The 15,313-nt window shown below is 39.2% G+C and overlaps 1 protein-coding gene across 7 annotated transcripts in view; it reads left to right on the top strand.

Moving 5' to 3' along the window:
* Positions 1–15,313, top strand: part of LOC136858536 (zinc finger protein 665) — a 69,405-nt gene that overhangs the window by 21,181 nt on the left and 32,911 nt on the right. Inside the window, exon 1 of one of the 7 annotated variants that reach the window (XM_067138148.2) lies at positions 6,491–6,614. The exons of the other annotated variants lie outside the window; for them this stretch is intronic. The gene's annotated coding sequence lies outside the window, so the exon portion shown is untranslated. Of the gene's footprint in view, positions 1–6,490; positions 6,615–15,313 lie in introns of those variants that run through there. 7 annotated transcript variants of the gene reach the window in all.

Raw genomic sequence — 15,313 nt, forward strand, 5'->3', positions numbered from 1 at the left:
AAATTAATGTTATATGTGTCCATATGTCTATATATAATTCCATATTTCAATAAAAATAACTAAATATACATGTACATATTTCAATAATTTCAATAATTATTAGTACATATAAATCCGTTCCCTGATTATAAGAATGGAATCGAAACAATTTATATTTTAAGATATACTAATGCAAATAGTCACCAGTCGCCTTTAACTTTAGCTTCTCCTTGTGCCTGTTTGATTTCCCACCAAAATACCAACGATCAATACATTTTGTTGCATCAGAGTCTTTTATAAATGGTCCATTCAAAGAAATCATCAAGAGATCACTTAAGTTCTTCACGGCAAGCTTGGTTCACAGTTTGTGTTTTATAATATTCATTGTGCTGAACCCTTGCTCAAATTATGAGGTTGATACAGGAATTGTTGCCACTATACTGAGGAGCTTTCCTAAAATCAGAAATCATCCTTTCACAGTCCGCGATTTTTCAAGTAGATCATTCAGTGGAAGACTTATCCCAACTACTTTGAACTCGTACCAACTCGCTCAATATGTCTTCTACGTTTTGCTCTTCAGTTTGAAGGTATTTTGAAAAAGAAGTGGCAAGAAGCTGTATTTCACTATTGTCATAATTTTCCAATTGTTTTTATGATGGCCAGGAATGTGTGTCAAAAACACCATTGGCACTTTGAATATCCTCATTTTGAAGAAATGTGTCTTTCAGAAAGTTAATCCCACTTGCCAAAATATGTTCCTTCTCACTCGTGAAATTCCTACGCGACACACCTGATAACTGCATTCCACTACTAACTCCTGAAAGTGTTGTAGCAGAAACAAACTTTTCTTACATTGGGCCCTTGGTGTTCTGAAGTTGCTGCATTGAATTAATTGCATTATTTGCATGTACTCTTATCTGACTTAAAATCAGATCGTGCCTCTGAAATACAAGTGAAAGTCTTTTGAATATACTCAGATGGCATACATGAAGTGAATTGTGATGACACATTTGAAGTGCTTGACCTTCTTTAGAAGACCTTTAGCCATGATTCCTTCTTCACCGTTCCTTTCAGAAATATTTTCTAAAGCACCACTTGGCATTCCCAGTCTTTAACAACTGCATGCTAAGCATTTAATTTGCTTGCTACCCATCTAACTTGGTGTAAGTACTGTAATTTAGATATTTCACATTCCAGCAACTCCGAAATTTTCTTCAGTTCGTGAAGTCTTCTTAGCGAATGTCGATAAATCTGACATAGTTTCCTGAGTGTAAAATCAATTTCATGAATGATTTTAAGTTTTGCATTTTTCAGTGAGTGAAGAACGGAGAGTTAGAGTTGATGTGCAAAGCAAGGGACGTTTACCAAGTTCTGGAATTTTTTAGATATTTTTGTTATGAAACCATTACAGACACCAATCATACATGATGGTCCATCAGTCACTATACCTATTAGTTTTGAACCCATAAAGAGTTCTCTAAGCCCTAACTGAAGCAATTCTGTTTTTAGAGCTTCCATATAGCCATCACTTTTTGCATCCTCCAATGACACAATAGTAAGAAATGTCTCCTTTACATTATTTTCTTTAAAAAAATGAATGTAAAGTATCAGCTCCTCATGTCTATTGATCCATCGAGTGAGATACTGACATATGAACTTTCCTTAATTTCATATATCAAATCTTCACGAAGATCTGAGGCAATGTGTGAAATAAATTCTCTGCATTGCTTATCATTCACATACATCTCTGAATCAGTAACATTGAATTTGCTTAACAATGCAACCAAACCTTCAAAATCAGTGTAGGGTCTGTTAATTTTTTTGTAATATGATAGGATGCGATGAACAATGCATTTATATGCTGTAACATATTAGCATCCATTTTCTTTACTCACTTACCTAAAGGTGCACGTTTGGGAGTTTTCTTGAAACTGTCAGTTTCCAGACACTTCGAGTGAAGATAGGATTTTTCTTGAAACTTGTCAGTCTCCAGACACTTCGAGTGAAGATGGGATTTTTAAGTTTCCAGTTTTAAAATGTCCTGAAAATCCAGATACAACTTTAGAATTTTGGTTGAAAATACAAGGAAAGTTACTGCACAACGCAATTCCTTCTTCATAGGGCAGCCATGGTAGTAATTGAAGCCACGATTGCTGAAATTTCCGTTTGCCAGATAATTGAAATTTTTACATATTTTTAATTGTCTTGAACACCATAAATTTCACACTAGTCATTGTCATCCTGAACACTAAAATCGGCACCTTCATCGAGTGTTTTTTCACATTCACTCGCTTCTGTATCACTTTGTGTTGTCCAGCTCCTTGACTAAATGGTTAGCGTGGTGGCCTTTGGTCACAGGGGTCCCGGGTTCGATTCCCGGCAGGGTCGGGAATTTGAACCATCATTGGTTAATTTTGCTGGCACTGGGGCTGGGTGTATGTGTTGTCTTCATAATCATTCCATCCTCATCACGACGTGCAGATCGCCTACAGGTGTCAAATCAAAATACCTGCACCTGGCGAGCCGAACATGTCCTCGGACACTCCCGGCACTAAAAGTCATAAGCCATTTCATTTTTCACTTTGTGTTACGAAGTTTTTTACTCGCATCAGTCATTTGTCCAGCTTTGTTCATTTCATTTTGCCAATTTTCTCAAGTATAACACAGAAAGGTAAAACACGTAATAGACTACAGTAAATCACCAGCATTAAATGGCTTCCTTGTTGGCGGACTTTGATATCTGATGCAACGTTGCCAATTTTCTATAACAGCGCAGGAATGAAAACAACTGTATTTCTAAAGTGCAAACTGTTCAATACCGAGATGCTGTAATGAAATTTAAGTGAAAATACAACACGTCATTCCATATCTTTTAAATGCAAAGAATGAATTCCACGGGAATTTATCAGCACTGCTTTGGCAGCAATAGTTTAGGAACGACTAGTCACGGGAAGGAAGGCGGTAATGTAGTGTTTGTGGAATTATTTAACGTAGTAGTTCTCTGCATTTCTCCATAACTCTATTTGTTATGATACGACCACTGGAAAGGGTAATTGTTTGACGGGTTGCAACGATGTCTCGTGACCGATAGGCAGCTCTCATGCAGAATTGAAACGTCCAGTTCCAAGGTACGAAGCGTCAATTACAGGATTTATAGACTCTGTCAAAAGCAGTGAAAATGTTTATTGCAGATGTTAGAATATATGAGCTACAGAAAACATGCGAAACACCATACGACTTGTTACTTTATGAAGTGGTGAGAACGTACATATAAGGGAATTCCAGATTTTGAAAATTAAAGTTTCAAACCCGAATTTGACAATTCAGGCGCCATGGTGACTGGGCACCAGGTATTTTTTTGACCCCTAATAATAGGGCTTAAGGCCGGTAAAACTTCAGTCTTACTTACACAAGTTTGTATTATAGTAATCATGGCTGACGGTGGGCGAATGGACACTGCCATTGGTTGAAGGCTAGTTCAATGAAATGTCATTCCCATAATTCAATACAGACAGAAGTTATGACCAACTTATGCGATGAAAAGACCTAAGAGAGAGGCAATGTCAAAGAATAACCATATGAAACAAATGAGAGTAACAATATCTGGCTATGTTGAAGTATGGTAGTGACATTTCATAGGGCAAATCTTCAGGCCATGGCAGAGTCCATTCGTGCCAATGCCAGCCACGATTATATAAGAACGTGATGAAATAGTTGAGACGTTTCGGTGCAGTAATTACGATTCTAAACACTAGAAACCATAGATTGCGCTAGTTATGCTTAAATATGAAATAGAGGCTTAAATCCGCGCGACTTATGATTGAATATTAAAAAGAGGCCTAATTATTAGTAGTACGTAACGTTCCTGACACCGGAAGAAAAAAACACAAGGAAATGTAACGCAAATGTTAAACAATGTATAATAGACAAGAAGAATGTTTGTAAATGGAACCAACCTTAATGTAGTGGAGGATCGGTGACGACATGAAAAAACAACATGATTGAACTTCTCATTCACTAATAATTTAACGTCACGGCCACACCTTTCACATACTCTGCTAATTTGAAATCAAATTGTGACGTACATAGAATTGAACTAAATCTTGTAATTCGCTGAAAAACTTGTTACATTAATAACACATCCATCGCACGATGCCATGTCAATATAATTAGATATGTTTTCTGTATCAACAGTGGACAGATGCACTGGATGCGCTATGTACGAAGAAAGAAGTAGTAGGCTTTGCTGCTATCAATCCTATCATTTCGTGACCAGTAACCGACATAGAATGCCGTGGTGTATTAATGTGAAGAGAAACATGATTGTGATCCAGGGCTAAGTACCGTAACATGTGAAAAGAAACGTAATTGTGGTCCAGAGCTAAGTATCCTAATATCTGAAAATAAAGGTAATTGTGGTCCAGGGCTAATTACCGTAACATGTGAAAAGAAAGGTAATTGTGGTCCAGGGCTAACTGCCTTAACATGTGAAAACAAATGTAATTGTGGTCCAGGGCTCAGTACCGGTACCATAACCAATCCAGACCAATGGTCTTATCCATGCCCTGCAGACCCCCTTTGCTAACAGATGGACAGTTCCTAAGTGCAGTGGTTGGCAGCATCGGCGAGTCGTGCGAGTCGTCGGTGAGAAATAAACATAGGACAGTCATACCGCGCGTAGATATTGCTGATGCAAGCAGTAACCATGGTACTACCAGTACTAATGTTGCGTGAGATGGACTGAAGTTCTAATTTAAGGCCCGATGGCACAGAGGGTAAGCTCATACTACTTGGGCATCCGGGAGATAGTGGGTTCAAACCTCACTGTTGGCAGCCCTGGAGATGGTTTTCCGTAGTTTCCCATTTTCACACCTGGCAAATGCTGGGGCTGTACTTTAATTAAGACCATGGCCGCTTCTTTCCCACTCCTAGGCCTTTCCTATCCCATTGTCACCATAAGACCTATCTGTGTCAGTGTGATGTAAAGCCAGTTGTAAAAAGAAAAAAAAAAACACTTCTTGGTGACTAAGGAAGAAAAGTTAAAGTCCAAAAACAGGAAAGAAAAATTTAGGAATTGAAAACTTCGTCACCAGAAAACAAAAATGAATAAGGGAAACGAGGGTGATTACATTACATCTGCAGACTGTCTAGAAAACCTATATTTTGAGTCCTAACACAAAATAAAGAAAACTCTACATTAATTTAGGAAATGCAGATCGACCCAACAGTTACATGTTAGGGGCTGATGACCTGGATGTTAGGCCCCTCTAAACAACAAGCATCATCATCAACAGTTATTTACATGTTAAAGAGGAACGCTGGAATCTTCCCTGTACCACACGTAGTTAAATTTCACATAGTTAGATAAAGTTCTGTTTTACCTTATGTTGCCACCTCTTTACACCAGAGCCAGCCCCAACCCCATCTGGCCTCCAGAAGGAGATCTCCTTAGTTAACGTAGGACTCTCAAAGTCCCGATGCAGAATGACACCTTAAGGTCCAGAGTTGCGGAAATATATAGGAGGGCTGACTGATGTAGAACAGTGATGTCATGTACTGTCTGATTGGTGGAACCTTACGTCATTATGCAGAAATCTGATTGGTAGCACAAGTTACAGACAGTAATGACTACTTCAAAATAAGTCAAAAACCACTGATAGGGGAACAGGTTATCAAAACCTAAAAAATTCTCAGTCAGTTTACATTTCTATACACTAGGTGGCACTTAGAATCACCAGTAGAGACATCTAGTTAAGATACCTAGAACTTCTTGGATATGGTAAAGTTTGATCTGTGTCGGGTAGATTTCTCTGCTGTTACTCGATATAGCAGGAGTTTGAATTCAAATTCAGTTCAACTCTTGTCACAGGGACGATTTACACTAGGCCTTGGCGTTTAGTGACTGCAATGTCTGGGCGCATATTTGCTGCTCTGAGCTCAAGCAAGGTGGGCAGTAGGTCATAGAGCAGCTGCTGCGAGTAGTGAGCATTGAAGTTGCATATCATGGCTGAGCAAATTCAAAGCAGCAGCGTAGCTAAGTTGTATAGTTGACCAGCTTCTCCATGGGAAGACAAATATTTTTTTTTCTGCGAGTGACGATAGTGGATTTACATGCCTCTTGTGTAATGCAACTATAGTTGCAAAAAATATACTATTGGAAGACATTACAAAACTAAACACAGGAGCATGCATGACATATTAGAAGAAAATGATTTTTCCGAAGTTGATAAAAGATTGAAGACATGTAAACAGGTATGTTTTCTAATTAGTGTTTAGGTTGACACGTATTTTCCAATTTTTGGCGTATTTCATTTTGTAAGTTTTAAGGTAGATTTTAGTGGTAATATACAGACAATTTGGTTATTTAAAATATTATTTGTAAATTTTATTTGAGTTTACTGCATGCAAGTGTTTAAACAACAGATTTTACACTGTGTTTAACAACACACACATTTTCTTTTTAACAGGAAACCACACTGCAATTATGGAATCCGGCTGCTGTCCAAGTAAGCTATAATATCACACATTTAATTGTGAGACAGTGCCAACCTTTCACTGAAGGACCTTTTGTAAGACAGTGTTTACAAATAGCTTCTGAGATACTGACTCCAGAAGAGTCCTTCGAGTTTAATATGGTAAGTCTCTCAGTATGAACTATAGCTTGCTGTGTAGAAGAGCTCAGTTCAGATGTAGAACAGCAGCAGTCCAAAAAAATTAAACAATTTATTGCATTTGTGCTTTCCTTAGATGAAAGTACATTCACAATTAGTGATATTTATTCATGGCGTGGACAAAAATCTGTGTTACAGAAGAGTTTCTGGATATAACAGGATTAAAGAACACCACTACTGGGGAGGATATTTTCACAGTTGTAGAAGAAGCTGTTCAGAAAGTACAATTGCCTTGCGAGAAACTAGTATCTGTTGCTACAGATGGAGCTCCTGCTATGGTTGGTAAAACAGCTGATTTTTTTCCCATTTGCAGTCCAAAGTACAATCACGAGGATCAACCATGTGTGCTTCATCGGGAAGCATTGTGCGCCAAAATATTACAGTATGAAGAAATTATGTCAGTTGTCGTTAACATAGTTAATTTCATCAGATCACCTGGATTAAATCACCTACAGTTCAGAGAATTCTTAAAAGACTTTGAATCAGAACATTCAGACGTACTATACTTTTTGTGCCGTAAGATGGTTAAGTAGAGGTTTGATCCTTCGATTTTTCGAGCTCAGGGAAGACATCAAACTATTTCTTGATGTGAACGGTAAGTGTATTCCAGAATTATCTGATCCTTTCGTGGATTTCAGATCTCGTGTTCATATCAGATATTACAGGCCACTTAAATACTTCGTGCACTACTCTACAAGGAAAAGACAAAACTTATTACGTTCATGTTCCGTCAATTAGTTGCCTTCAAAATGAAGCTAGAATTGTGGAGTCGTAATGTTCAGTCCTGAAATCTAACTCATAACTAAAACATGCAGGCAGTAGCTTTGGATATCGAGGATGAAAATTTCACAAAATATATTGAAAGTCTCTCCTTTCTCTACAGTGAAGTTCATCATCGATTCACAGGCTTAAATTCTTTAGAAACAGACTTTCTGCTATTCTTGACACCATTTTCCTTAAATATTGACGACGTCCCTGGCGATGCACAATGAGAAGTCATTGATCTGACGTCTGATCCGACACTGAAAGATATTTTTAGAACTTCAAGAACAAACATTTTAGAATTCCATAAACATTTACCGCAAGACCGCTTCCTTCGTCTCTATCAAAGGGCTGCAAAGATAATTTCTATGTGTGGAATGATGTATTAATGTGAGCAATTTTTTTCAATCATGAAAATAACAAAGTCACGGATGCGATCCACATTCAGTGACAAACACTTGAAATGCATACTGCGTTTAAGTGCAACTGGAAGTTTATCACCAGATATACAGCAATTAGCAAAAGTGAAAAAAAGAAAAACAAAACAGTATCACGTTTAGCACTGATAGTGATTCACTTGTGTAAAAATAAGAGCATATTTGTTTTGTACCTTCCATGACATCTATTTTCACATGAAGTTGTTTGAAATTGCTAGCGTTATAGTACAAAAGGTATACAAATGTGCTTTGTGTCGTACTTACCAGAATTTAATCTTTATTTTTTTTAAACCAAACCATTTATTAAGTTTTTTTCGTTGTACGAATGTCATGTTTTGATTATGTTTATAAAATTAATTAATGTACCAGAAGTAAATATTTCAGTTCCTGTCGGTCTAAAATGCTTTCTCTAGACATTGCATTTATTCCACATTCTGCTCTATGTTCTGTAAACTCAGCATAAACCCATAACATAATGACGCACACGCCACAGGTCGTGCTGTTGAGTCACTTGCCCTGTTGTGGGCAGACAGAGCCCACTGCTGCTCAGCTGGACACACTTTTGTTGCCCGCGTGCCGACCCCTGATCTACACCGTAGCAGACTGGCACACTTGGAAGGATGCCATCAAGAGAGCTACTATTTCATGAGATGTCACTGCGCCTTGTCAAGGGCAAAGGATCGAGCAGGAGTGTGGTCTGGGTACTAACATACGTACAGTACATACTGTAGAATATTATGGATCAAAACTGTAACTGACTGCACTAACTTGGGTAGACCTTCATTATATGTTTGTCATAATTCTGGGAGTAAGTTCAGTACGTGAAATTTGACTACGACAAACATCATACTAGTGTTGGCTACTGAATGTATGATTCGAAGCAGTGTATCGATTCATTCAAGTGTCCGAGTGAATCGATTCACAGGAACGGCGAGCTCACGGCACACTATTCAGCTTACTCCCAGCGGACAGTGCTGAGTGGCGCACTCACTGGACGTTGACGGGGAGCCGAGCTTCCGCTGCAGCGAGACAGTGAATCATGGCACATCGAAAGAATCGTGAACGAGTGTGGCTCAGTGAGACACATGATACACATGGCTCCTTATCGGCTCACTGGACACGCGGAGAGCCGAGCTTCCGCTGCAGCGAGACATACATTGAGCCATGGCACATCGAAAGAATCGTGAACGAGCGCGGCTCAGTGAGACACAAGATACACACGGCTCCTTATTGGCTCACTGCAGCGAGACATACAGTGAGCCATGCTACACTGAAAGAATCGTATGCTATAATGGACTCTCGAGCTCAGCTCATTTGAAAATAATACCCATTTGCATTCACTGTCCTCTTCTTACAGGGAGGTTTAAATAATAGATGGATTTATTTGCAATGTTAAAAAGGTAGTCACAACGTAATTCTGAAGTAGCTAGTAAGTAGGTAGGCTATTAGGTTATACTATTTATTAGTTTAATGAATCTTAGTATTATAACTTAGTTGACATTTGACAATTAAACTCGACTCTAGCCTGCCCTATGACTATGAGTCATGTTCATGACCACTCAAAAGTACCTGTTTTATATTGGGAAGAACGGCTGAGTATTCTCTCAGTTCATATGTCACATCGTTGCACAAGACTTCAATCATATGTGGACAGATGCAATAACAGTATGTTGAATCAGAAAACCAGCGGGCTACTCTACATCTCGGGTAACCTATACAAAATATGACTATTTAAAAAATCCTCAGCTGATAGAAAACTACTTTTTTAAAAAAATGACTGAGCGAGTTGTCGTGCGGTTAATATCGCGTGGCTATGCGCTTGCATTCGGGAGATGGTGGGTTCGAATCCCACCGTCGGCAGCCGTTAAGATGGTTTTTCCGTAGTTTCACCATTTTTACACCAGGAAATGCTGGGACTGTACCTTAATTCAGGTCATGGCTGCTACCTTCCTAATCCTAACCTTTCCCACCCTGCGTCGCCGGAAACGTTCGATGTATTAGAGTAACTAGCATTTTTTCTAAGGAAGGAGTTCATAGTATGAAGACCAGATGGCAGCTGCGAGCACTGAATGCTGTTGCTGCTGTCTTACCAGCACATACTACACAGATGCAGTAGGAGCGGTGACCAATGAGCAGTGAGTCAGATCACTGTATCGATTCAGTAACGTGAACGGAATCAAATGAATCGATTCAGTAAAATGAATCGAATGTCCCATCACTACATCATACATCTAGAAAATTATTGCATTACCCAAAAAGAAAGCTGATGTTCAGCCATGGTGTAAACGTTCTACTGAATGAGTCACAACCTGTGTCAAAACATCTGAGAGTAACATACATAAACCTAAAACAAATACTTCTTAATGGTGGTATTATAACAGTTTTTAATTATGTTTTTATAAGTAGTAATAAAATTTAGTGGTGTTCGAAATCATAAAATCTCAAGTGTGTAAGTGTGTTAAATTTGTCTTACTGAAGTTTAATGAACTGCTGGTAAAACAATGGAGGGAAGGTGGGGACCAGGGATCTGCTAGAGAGGAGTGGTGAGGTAAGAGGAAAGGGACACTTAGAGTAGAGTATAGGAAGACAGAACTGGAAAAGGGTTATGAAAGGGATAGAAGGCAGGAGAAAGTAGATTCTGCAGCCATGAGAGAGACCAGGAATGGAGGGAATATAATGAGGAGGGTATAGACTTAGCCAGGAAATATATTAAGGCAGACGTTTAGGGAAGTAAAAGGGAAAGAGCAGGATAAGTAGAAGGTGGTAGTTCTTCACGTTGGTATCAACAACATAGGCAAGGAGTAATAGGTACCGGCATTGCTGGGGATGTGTGGGATCTGGTTATGACAGCACAGGAGAAGTTCAAGAGAGTGGAGCAGCTTGTGCTCTGGCATAGCAAATACGGCGAGTTTGTCAATTTGAATTGAATGCCCGGAAGTAACAAAGTAACCTCATTTTCTCGAAAAGAAAAATTTTCTCTGCCAATCCGATCGTTCTTAACATAACACGAAGAGCATCCCTGATTTTTTTTTGTCGGTATAGTTCTGATACACTCTGTATATCAGGATTTGCTAACACAGAAAGTGCACACAAACTGAAGTGAGACCCTAGCATAACCCAAATTACCAAAATAACACTGAATCTAATAAGTGTACCCTGTCACAATAAATAAAGATGATAATTGTGCCTGCAACCACATTTGAGAGTCGGAATTCACGGACAACACACTTTATACAAGAATCATCAAACAAAAAGAAATAACAAACAACATGAAATATTTAATCACTAAAACCTGGGGTAGAGATAAGTACATGTACAAGCAATGCCCCTCCACTAAGGAGCAGGTGGGTGTCGAACTCTCGTCCTGATGGATCATTACTCATGACTTCCAAATCTGAAAATCCTTACTAATAAAATTGTGGCCTTACTTTGGATGACCTTATAATTCCTCATATGTCCCCTACCCAGATGATCTCATTAACTAAAGTTATGTAAATCGTACTAAAGAGAAACACATGAAACTGATATGATGGCTAAATTTATACATGCATTAACTATATATTTCTTCATAGACACTCAAAAAAATAAAGTGCAAAATAAACTGTGGTCTCACTTCAAACAAATTAATTGACTTTCACGGCAGCATTTAATACGTACAGTTATTTACAAGTGCTCCATGGTGTGGGTTACTGTAGTCACTTCCCAGTTCGTGAACCGTGAGCAACGGCTGAGTGGCCTAGTAAGTGGTCCTGAGAGTCGGGATACCAGTTGCTATGGAATGGGAGTGGACATCTCAGACATATTATGAGTCATGGCCCTCTTTGTGCTCAGGCGGCTAGGTCTATACATTCTATCGGTGGTCCCTAACCCATTAGAGGAGAGATCCTCACTTGGACTATGTGTAAGTCAGGGGTAGCATCCTGCTTCACAGAATTTACCGTGCTCAGAACATTTTAAGCAAGCCTCGGACCTATGTGAGTAACGGGGTCCCACTCCCATTTGACAGACAAGGGACTCCTCGGTGAACAAAATGGAATTCGATGGGAAGCTATAAATATTAATGGGGTTAATAAAAGAAAGAAAATAGAACTGGCTGAGTCAGTGAAGAGTAAATTATATTCAGGTAAGGGGAGATAACGAGGAAGAGATTATAAAGTGTAGTTGACAGGTGTTAAGAGAAGGGAAGGGCAGAGTGTTAGATAGGACTGTTCATCAGGAATACTATTGCTCGCTATATATTTTCTGTTGGGCACGTAAATGAGTGAATGATGTGGGTAGATTTGGCAGTTGGAGGAATTAGGACGAGAATTGTCTCGGTCTACTCACCATGTGAGGGTGCAGATTAGGAGGAAGTTGATAAGTTTTATGAAGCACTGACGTCATACTCAGGGTCAACAGCAAGGATAGGATAGTACTATTGGGCGATTACAATGCAAGAGTTGGAAATAGAACTGACGTATACGAAAGGGTGATTGGTAAATGTGGGGAAGACATGGAAGGTAATAGGAATGGGAAGAGGTTTTTTTTTTTTTTTTTTTTTAGAATTTGTTTTACGTTGCACTGACGCAGATACGTCTTATGGCAGCGATAGGATAGGAAAGGGCTAGGAGTGGGAAGGAATCGGCCATACCCTTAATTAAGGTACAGCCCCAGCATTTGTCTGGTGTGAAAATGGGAAACCACAGAAAACCATCTTCAGGGCTACCGACAGTGGGGTTTGAACCTACTATCTCCCGGATGCAAGCTCACAGCCTCACACCCCCAACCGCACGGCCAACTCGCCTGGAGAAATGGGAAGCATTTGCTGGACTTCTGTGCTGGTATGGTTTTAGCAGTTGTGAATACATTCTTCGAACATAAGGCTTTTCACTGCTACACATGGGAGGGTAGGGGTACCAGATCTATAATAGACTATATCTTAACCGACTTCAAATTCAAGAAATCTGTTAGGATTGTACAGGTTTTCCAGGAATTTATCAGTGATACAGGTCACTATCTGATCTGTAGTGAACTAAGTATCTCTAGGCCTAGGATAGAGAAAGTGAAATCTATCTGTAAACGAATAAGGGTAAAAAATATCCAGGACGTGAAAATTAGCCAGAAGCACATTGTCGTATCCCGGCCAACAGGTGAGATGCCTAGCGGTGAGGGAATCACCTGATGGCTAACAACAGTACTAAAAACGAAAGGGATATAAGATGGTAATTTATAGGCGTTAGGTAAGTTGGTTGTTAAGAGTTGAAACTCATATGATTTATATATGTGCGTATATTGACAGATGATGTACAAAGAATATACATGTACAATTGAAGTCGGTCACTTAGTATGACATACTGGAACTGGCCTTCCTCAGAACGGCTACTCCAAGTAAATGCAAGTGGACTCTAAAGCATTAGAGTGCCACTGAAATGCTAAAGCGATGTAAAAACAGAGTATCGCGGAGTCTCACAGAGATTCCTCAGCTTTAAGCTGCCAACTACGATAAAACCCAGAAGAACTAGGGCTTAAGTCGAGAATCAAAGTATGAATGGTGAATACCAAGTGTCAGTTCCACCGTTCAATTTGATCTACTAAAAAATATTGTAAGTAGCGAGACCGCTTGGAGAATCAATCGCGATTCCCTAACGTGAGCGGAAGGCAAGGCTTCCAAGGCGAAGACTAATGCAATAAGACGCTTGTTCCTTCAATTACATACGTATTTAAGGGGACTAGCAATATGATATGAGGGTCTCCCCTCCTCTTAGATAAAGCCTTACTGGCTTACCATTGGTGCTACCACCTCCCCCATGTATCACAAATTCCACACTATGCACGTGGCAATATTTATTAACATGAACTTGACTTCTCGCCCTTAACCCCATGCTCATAAAATAACTCCCCCATTTCTAATACTTGTCATCATAAACATGACTCTGCATCCCGTTTCACTTAGTTGGGTTGCCCATTCATTTTAAGTATGGGATCCTTCAAACTACCCCCTACGTGACTATTTAGATTGGTCCGTATCGACTTACTCTTAAGACCTCACACAACTCTGTTTTTAACTTTCATTCTTTATCACCCAGACACATAGCTGCTCAGACAGCACGGCTAATGGATTGAGTTACCAAAGTAATCACTATGTGTTACTTATGTACTGCTACTTGAAGGCTCGTGTCCCTGGACATGACACCTCCCCCCTTAGGAAAGAAACTGGTTGCCACACATGCAACTGGTTTCCACCTGAGTGCATGTACATACAGGGTTAATTACCGTATGTACCTTACATGGCACATTACATTTTAGCAATATTTCACTACATTTCATAGATACACTTCAACTTATTACATTTTGACATTAATACAATTCTCTTTACCCTTCATACAATTAAATATTCATTTTTTTCCATCAATACATTTCACATTACAATTAACATATTAATTCACAGTAAATCATATTGCATTAATACATTTCAATTCATATATTCCACAGAACATATAGTACTTAATATAACTCAGTTTACATTTAACATCTAGTACATATCAATTTATATGTTTCACAGTACATATAACACTTCATTTTTCATTTCATAGTACTTAATATACTCATTTACATTTCACATTTTTCAGTAATTAATACATATCAATTTATATACTACACAGTACATATAACTTTACCTTCCAGCCTTCTCTGGTCGGCTTTTACTCCCGTACCAAACTCTTGGGAATTTAGAATTTTCCAACTGCAATAGCAACTCGGTTCCCCTGACTATACTTCTTGAGTAAGTCTTACAAACTTGTGCAGTCACTGCTGACACATTACCCGTACCAAACTCATTGGAATGTACGCTTGGATCGTGCCTCTCTCGACATGTCCGAACTGTGCCCCCTTAGACCAGTCTCACAAATTTTTGTGCAGTCATTACTGACACATTACCCGTACCAGACTAATAGAAATGGATGCTTGGATCGTGCCTCTCTCGACACGTCCGAACTGTGCCTCCTTAGGCCAGTCTCACAAATTTTTGTTCAGTTATTACTGACACATTATCCGTACCAAACTCATAGGAATGGACGCTTGGATTGTGCCTCTCTCTACACGTCCGAACTGTGCCTCCTTAGGCCAGTCTCACAAATTCTTGTCCAGTTATTACTGACACATTACCCGTACCAAACTCATAGGAATGGACGCTTGGGTCTTGCCTCCCTCGCCAAGCCCGATCTGTACCTATTAGGCCAGTCTCATGAAATTTTACCTTAACATAAGGTTGCCTGTTCGACTCTGCCCCTTGGCAAGTCTTTTTGCTTACTTTAACAATTTCAAAGTTATATTTGTTACATTACAGTCTTAACACTGTCTTACTAGTGATTCATTACTTATACAATGGTCATTGAAATTTTTACTTTACTTGGGTGGTTACGCTCCCTCTTTATTGCCTCCTGGGCTCTCTGATGAGAGACATTTCATTTAGCTCTATACTGGAAG

This window comes from Anabrus simplex, chromosome 1 (assembly GCF_040414725.1).
Source record: "Anabrus simplex isolate iqAnaSimp1 chromosome 1, ASM4041472v1, whole genome shotgun sequence".
Taxonomy (NCBI): Eukaryota; Metazoa; Arthropoda; class Insecta; order Orthoptera; family Tettigoniidae; genus Anabrus; species Anabrus simplex.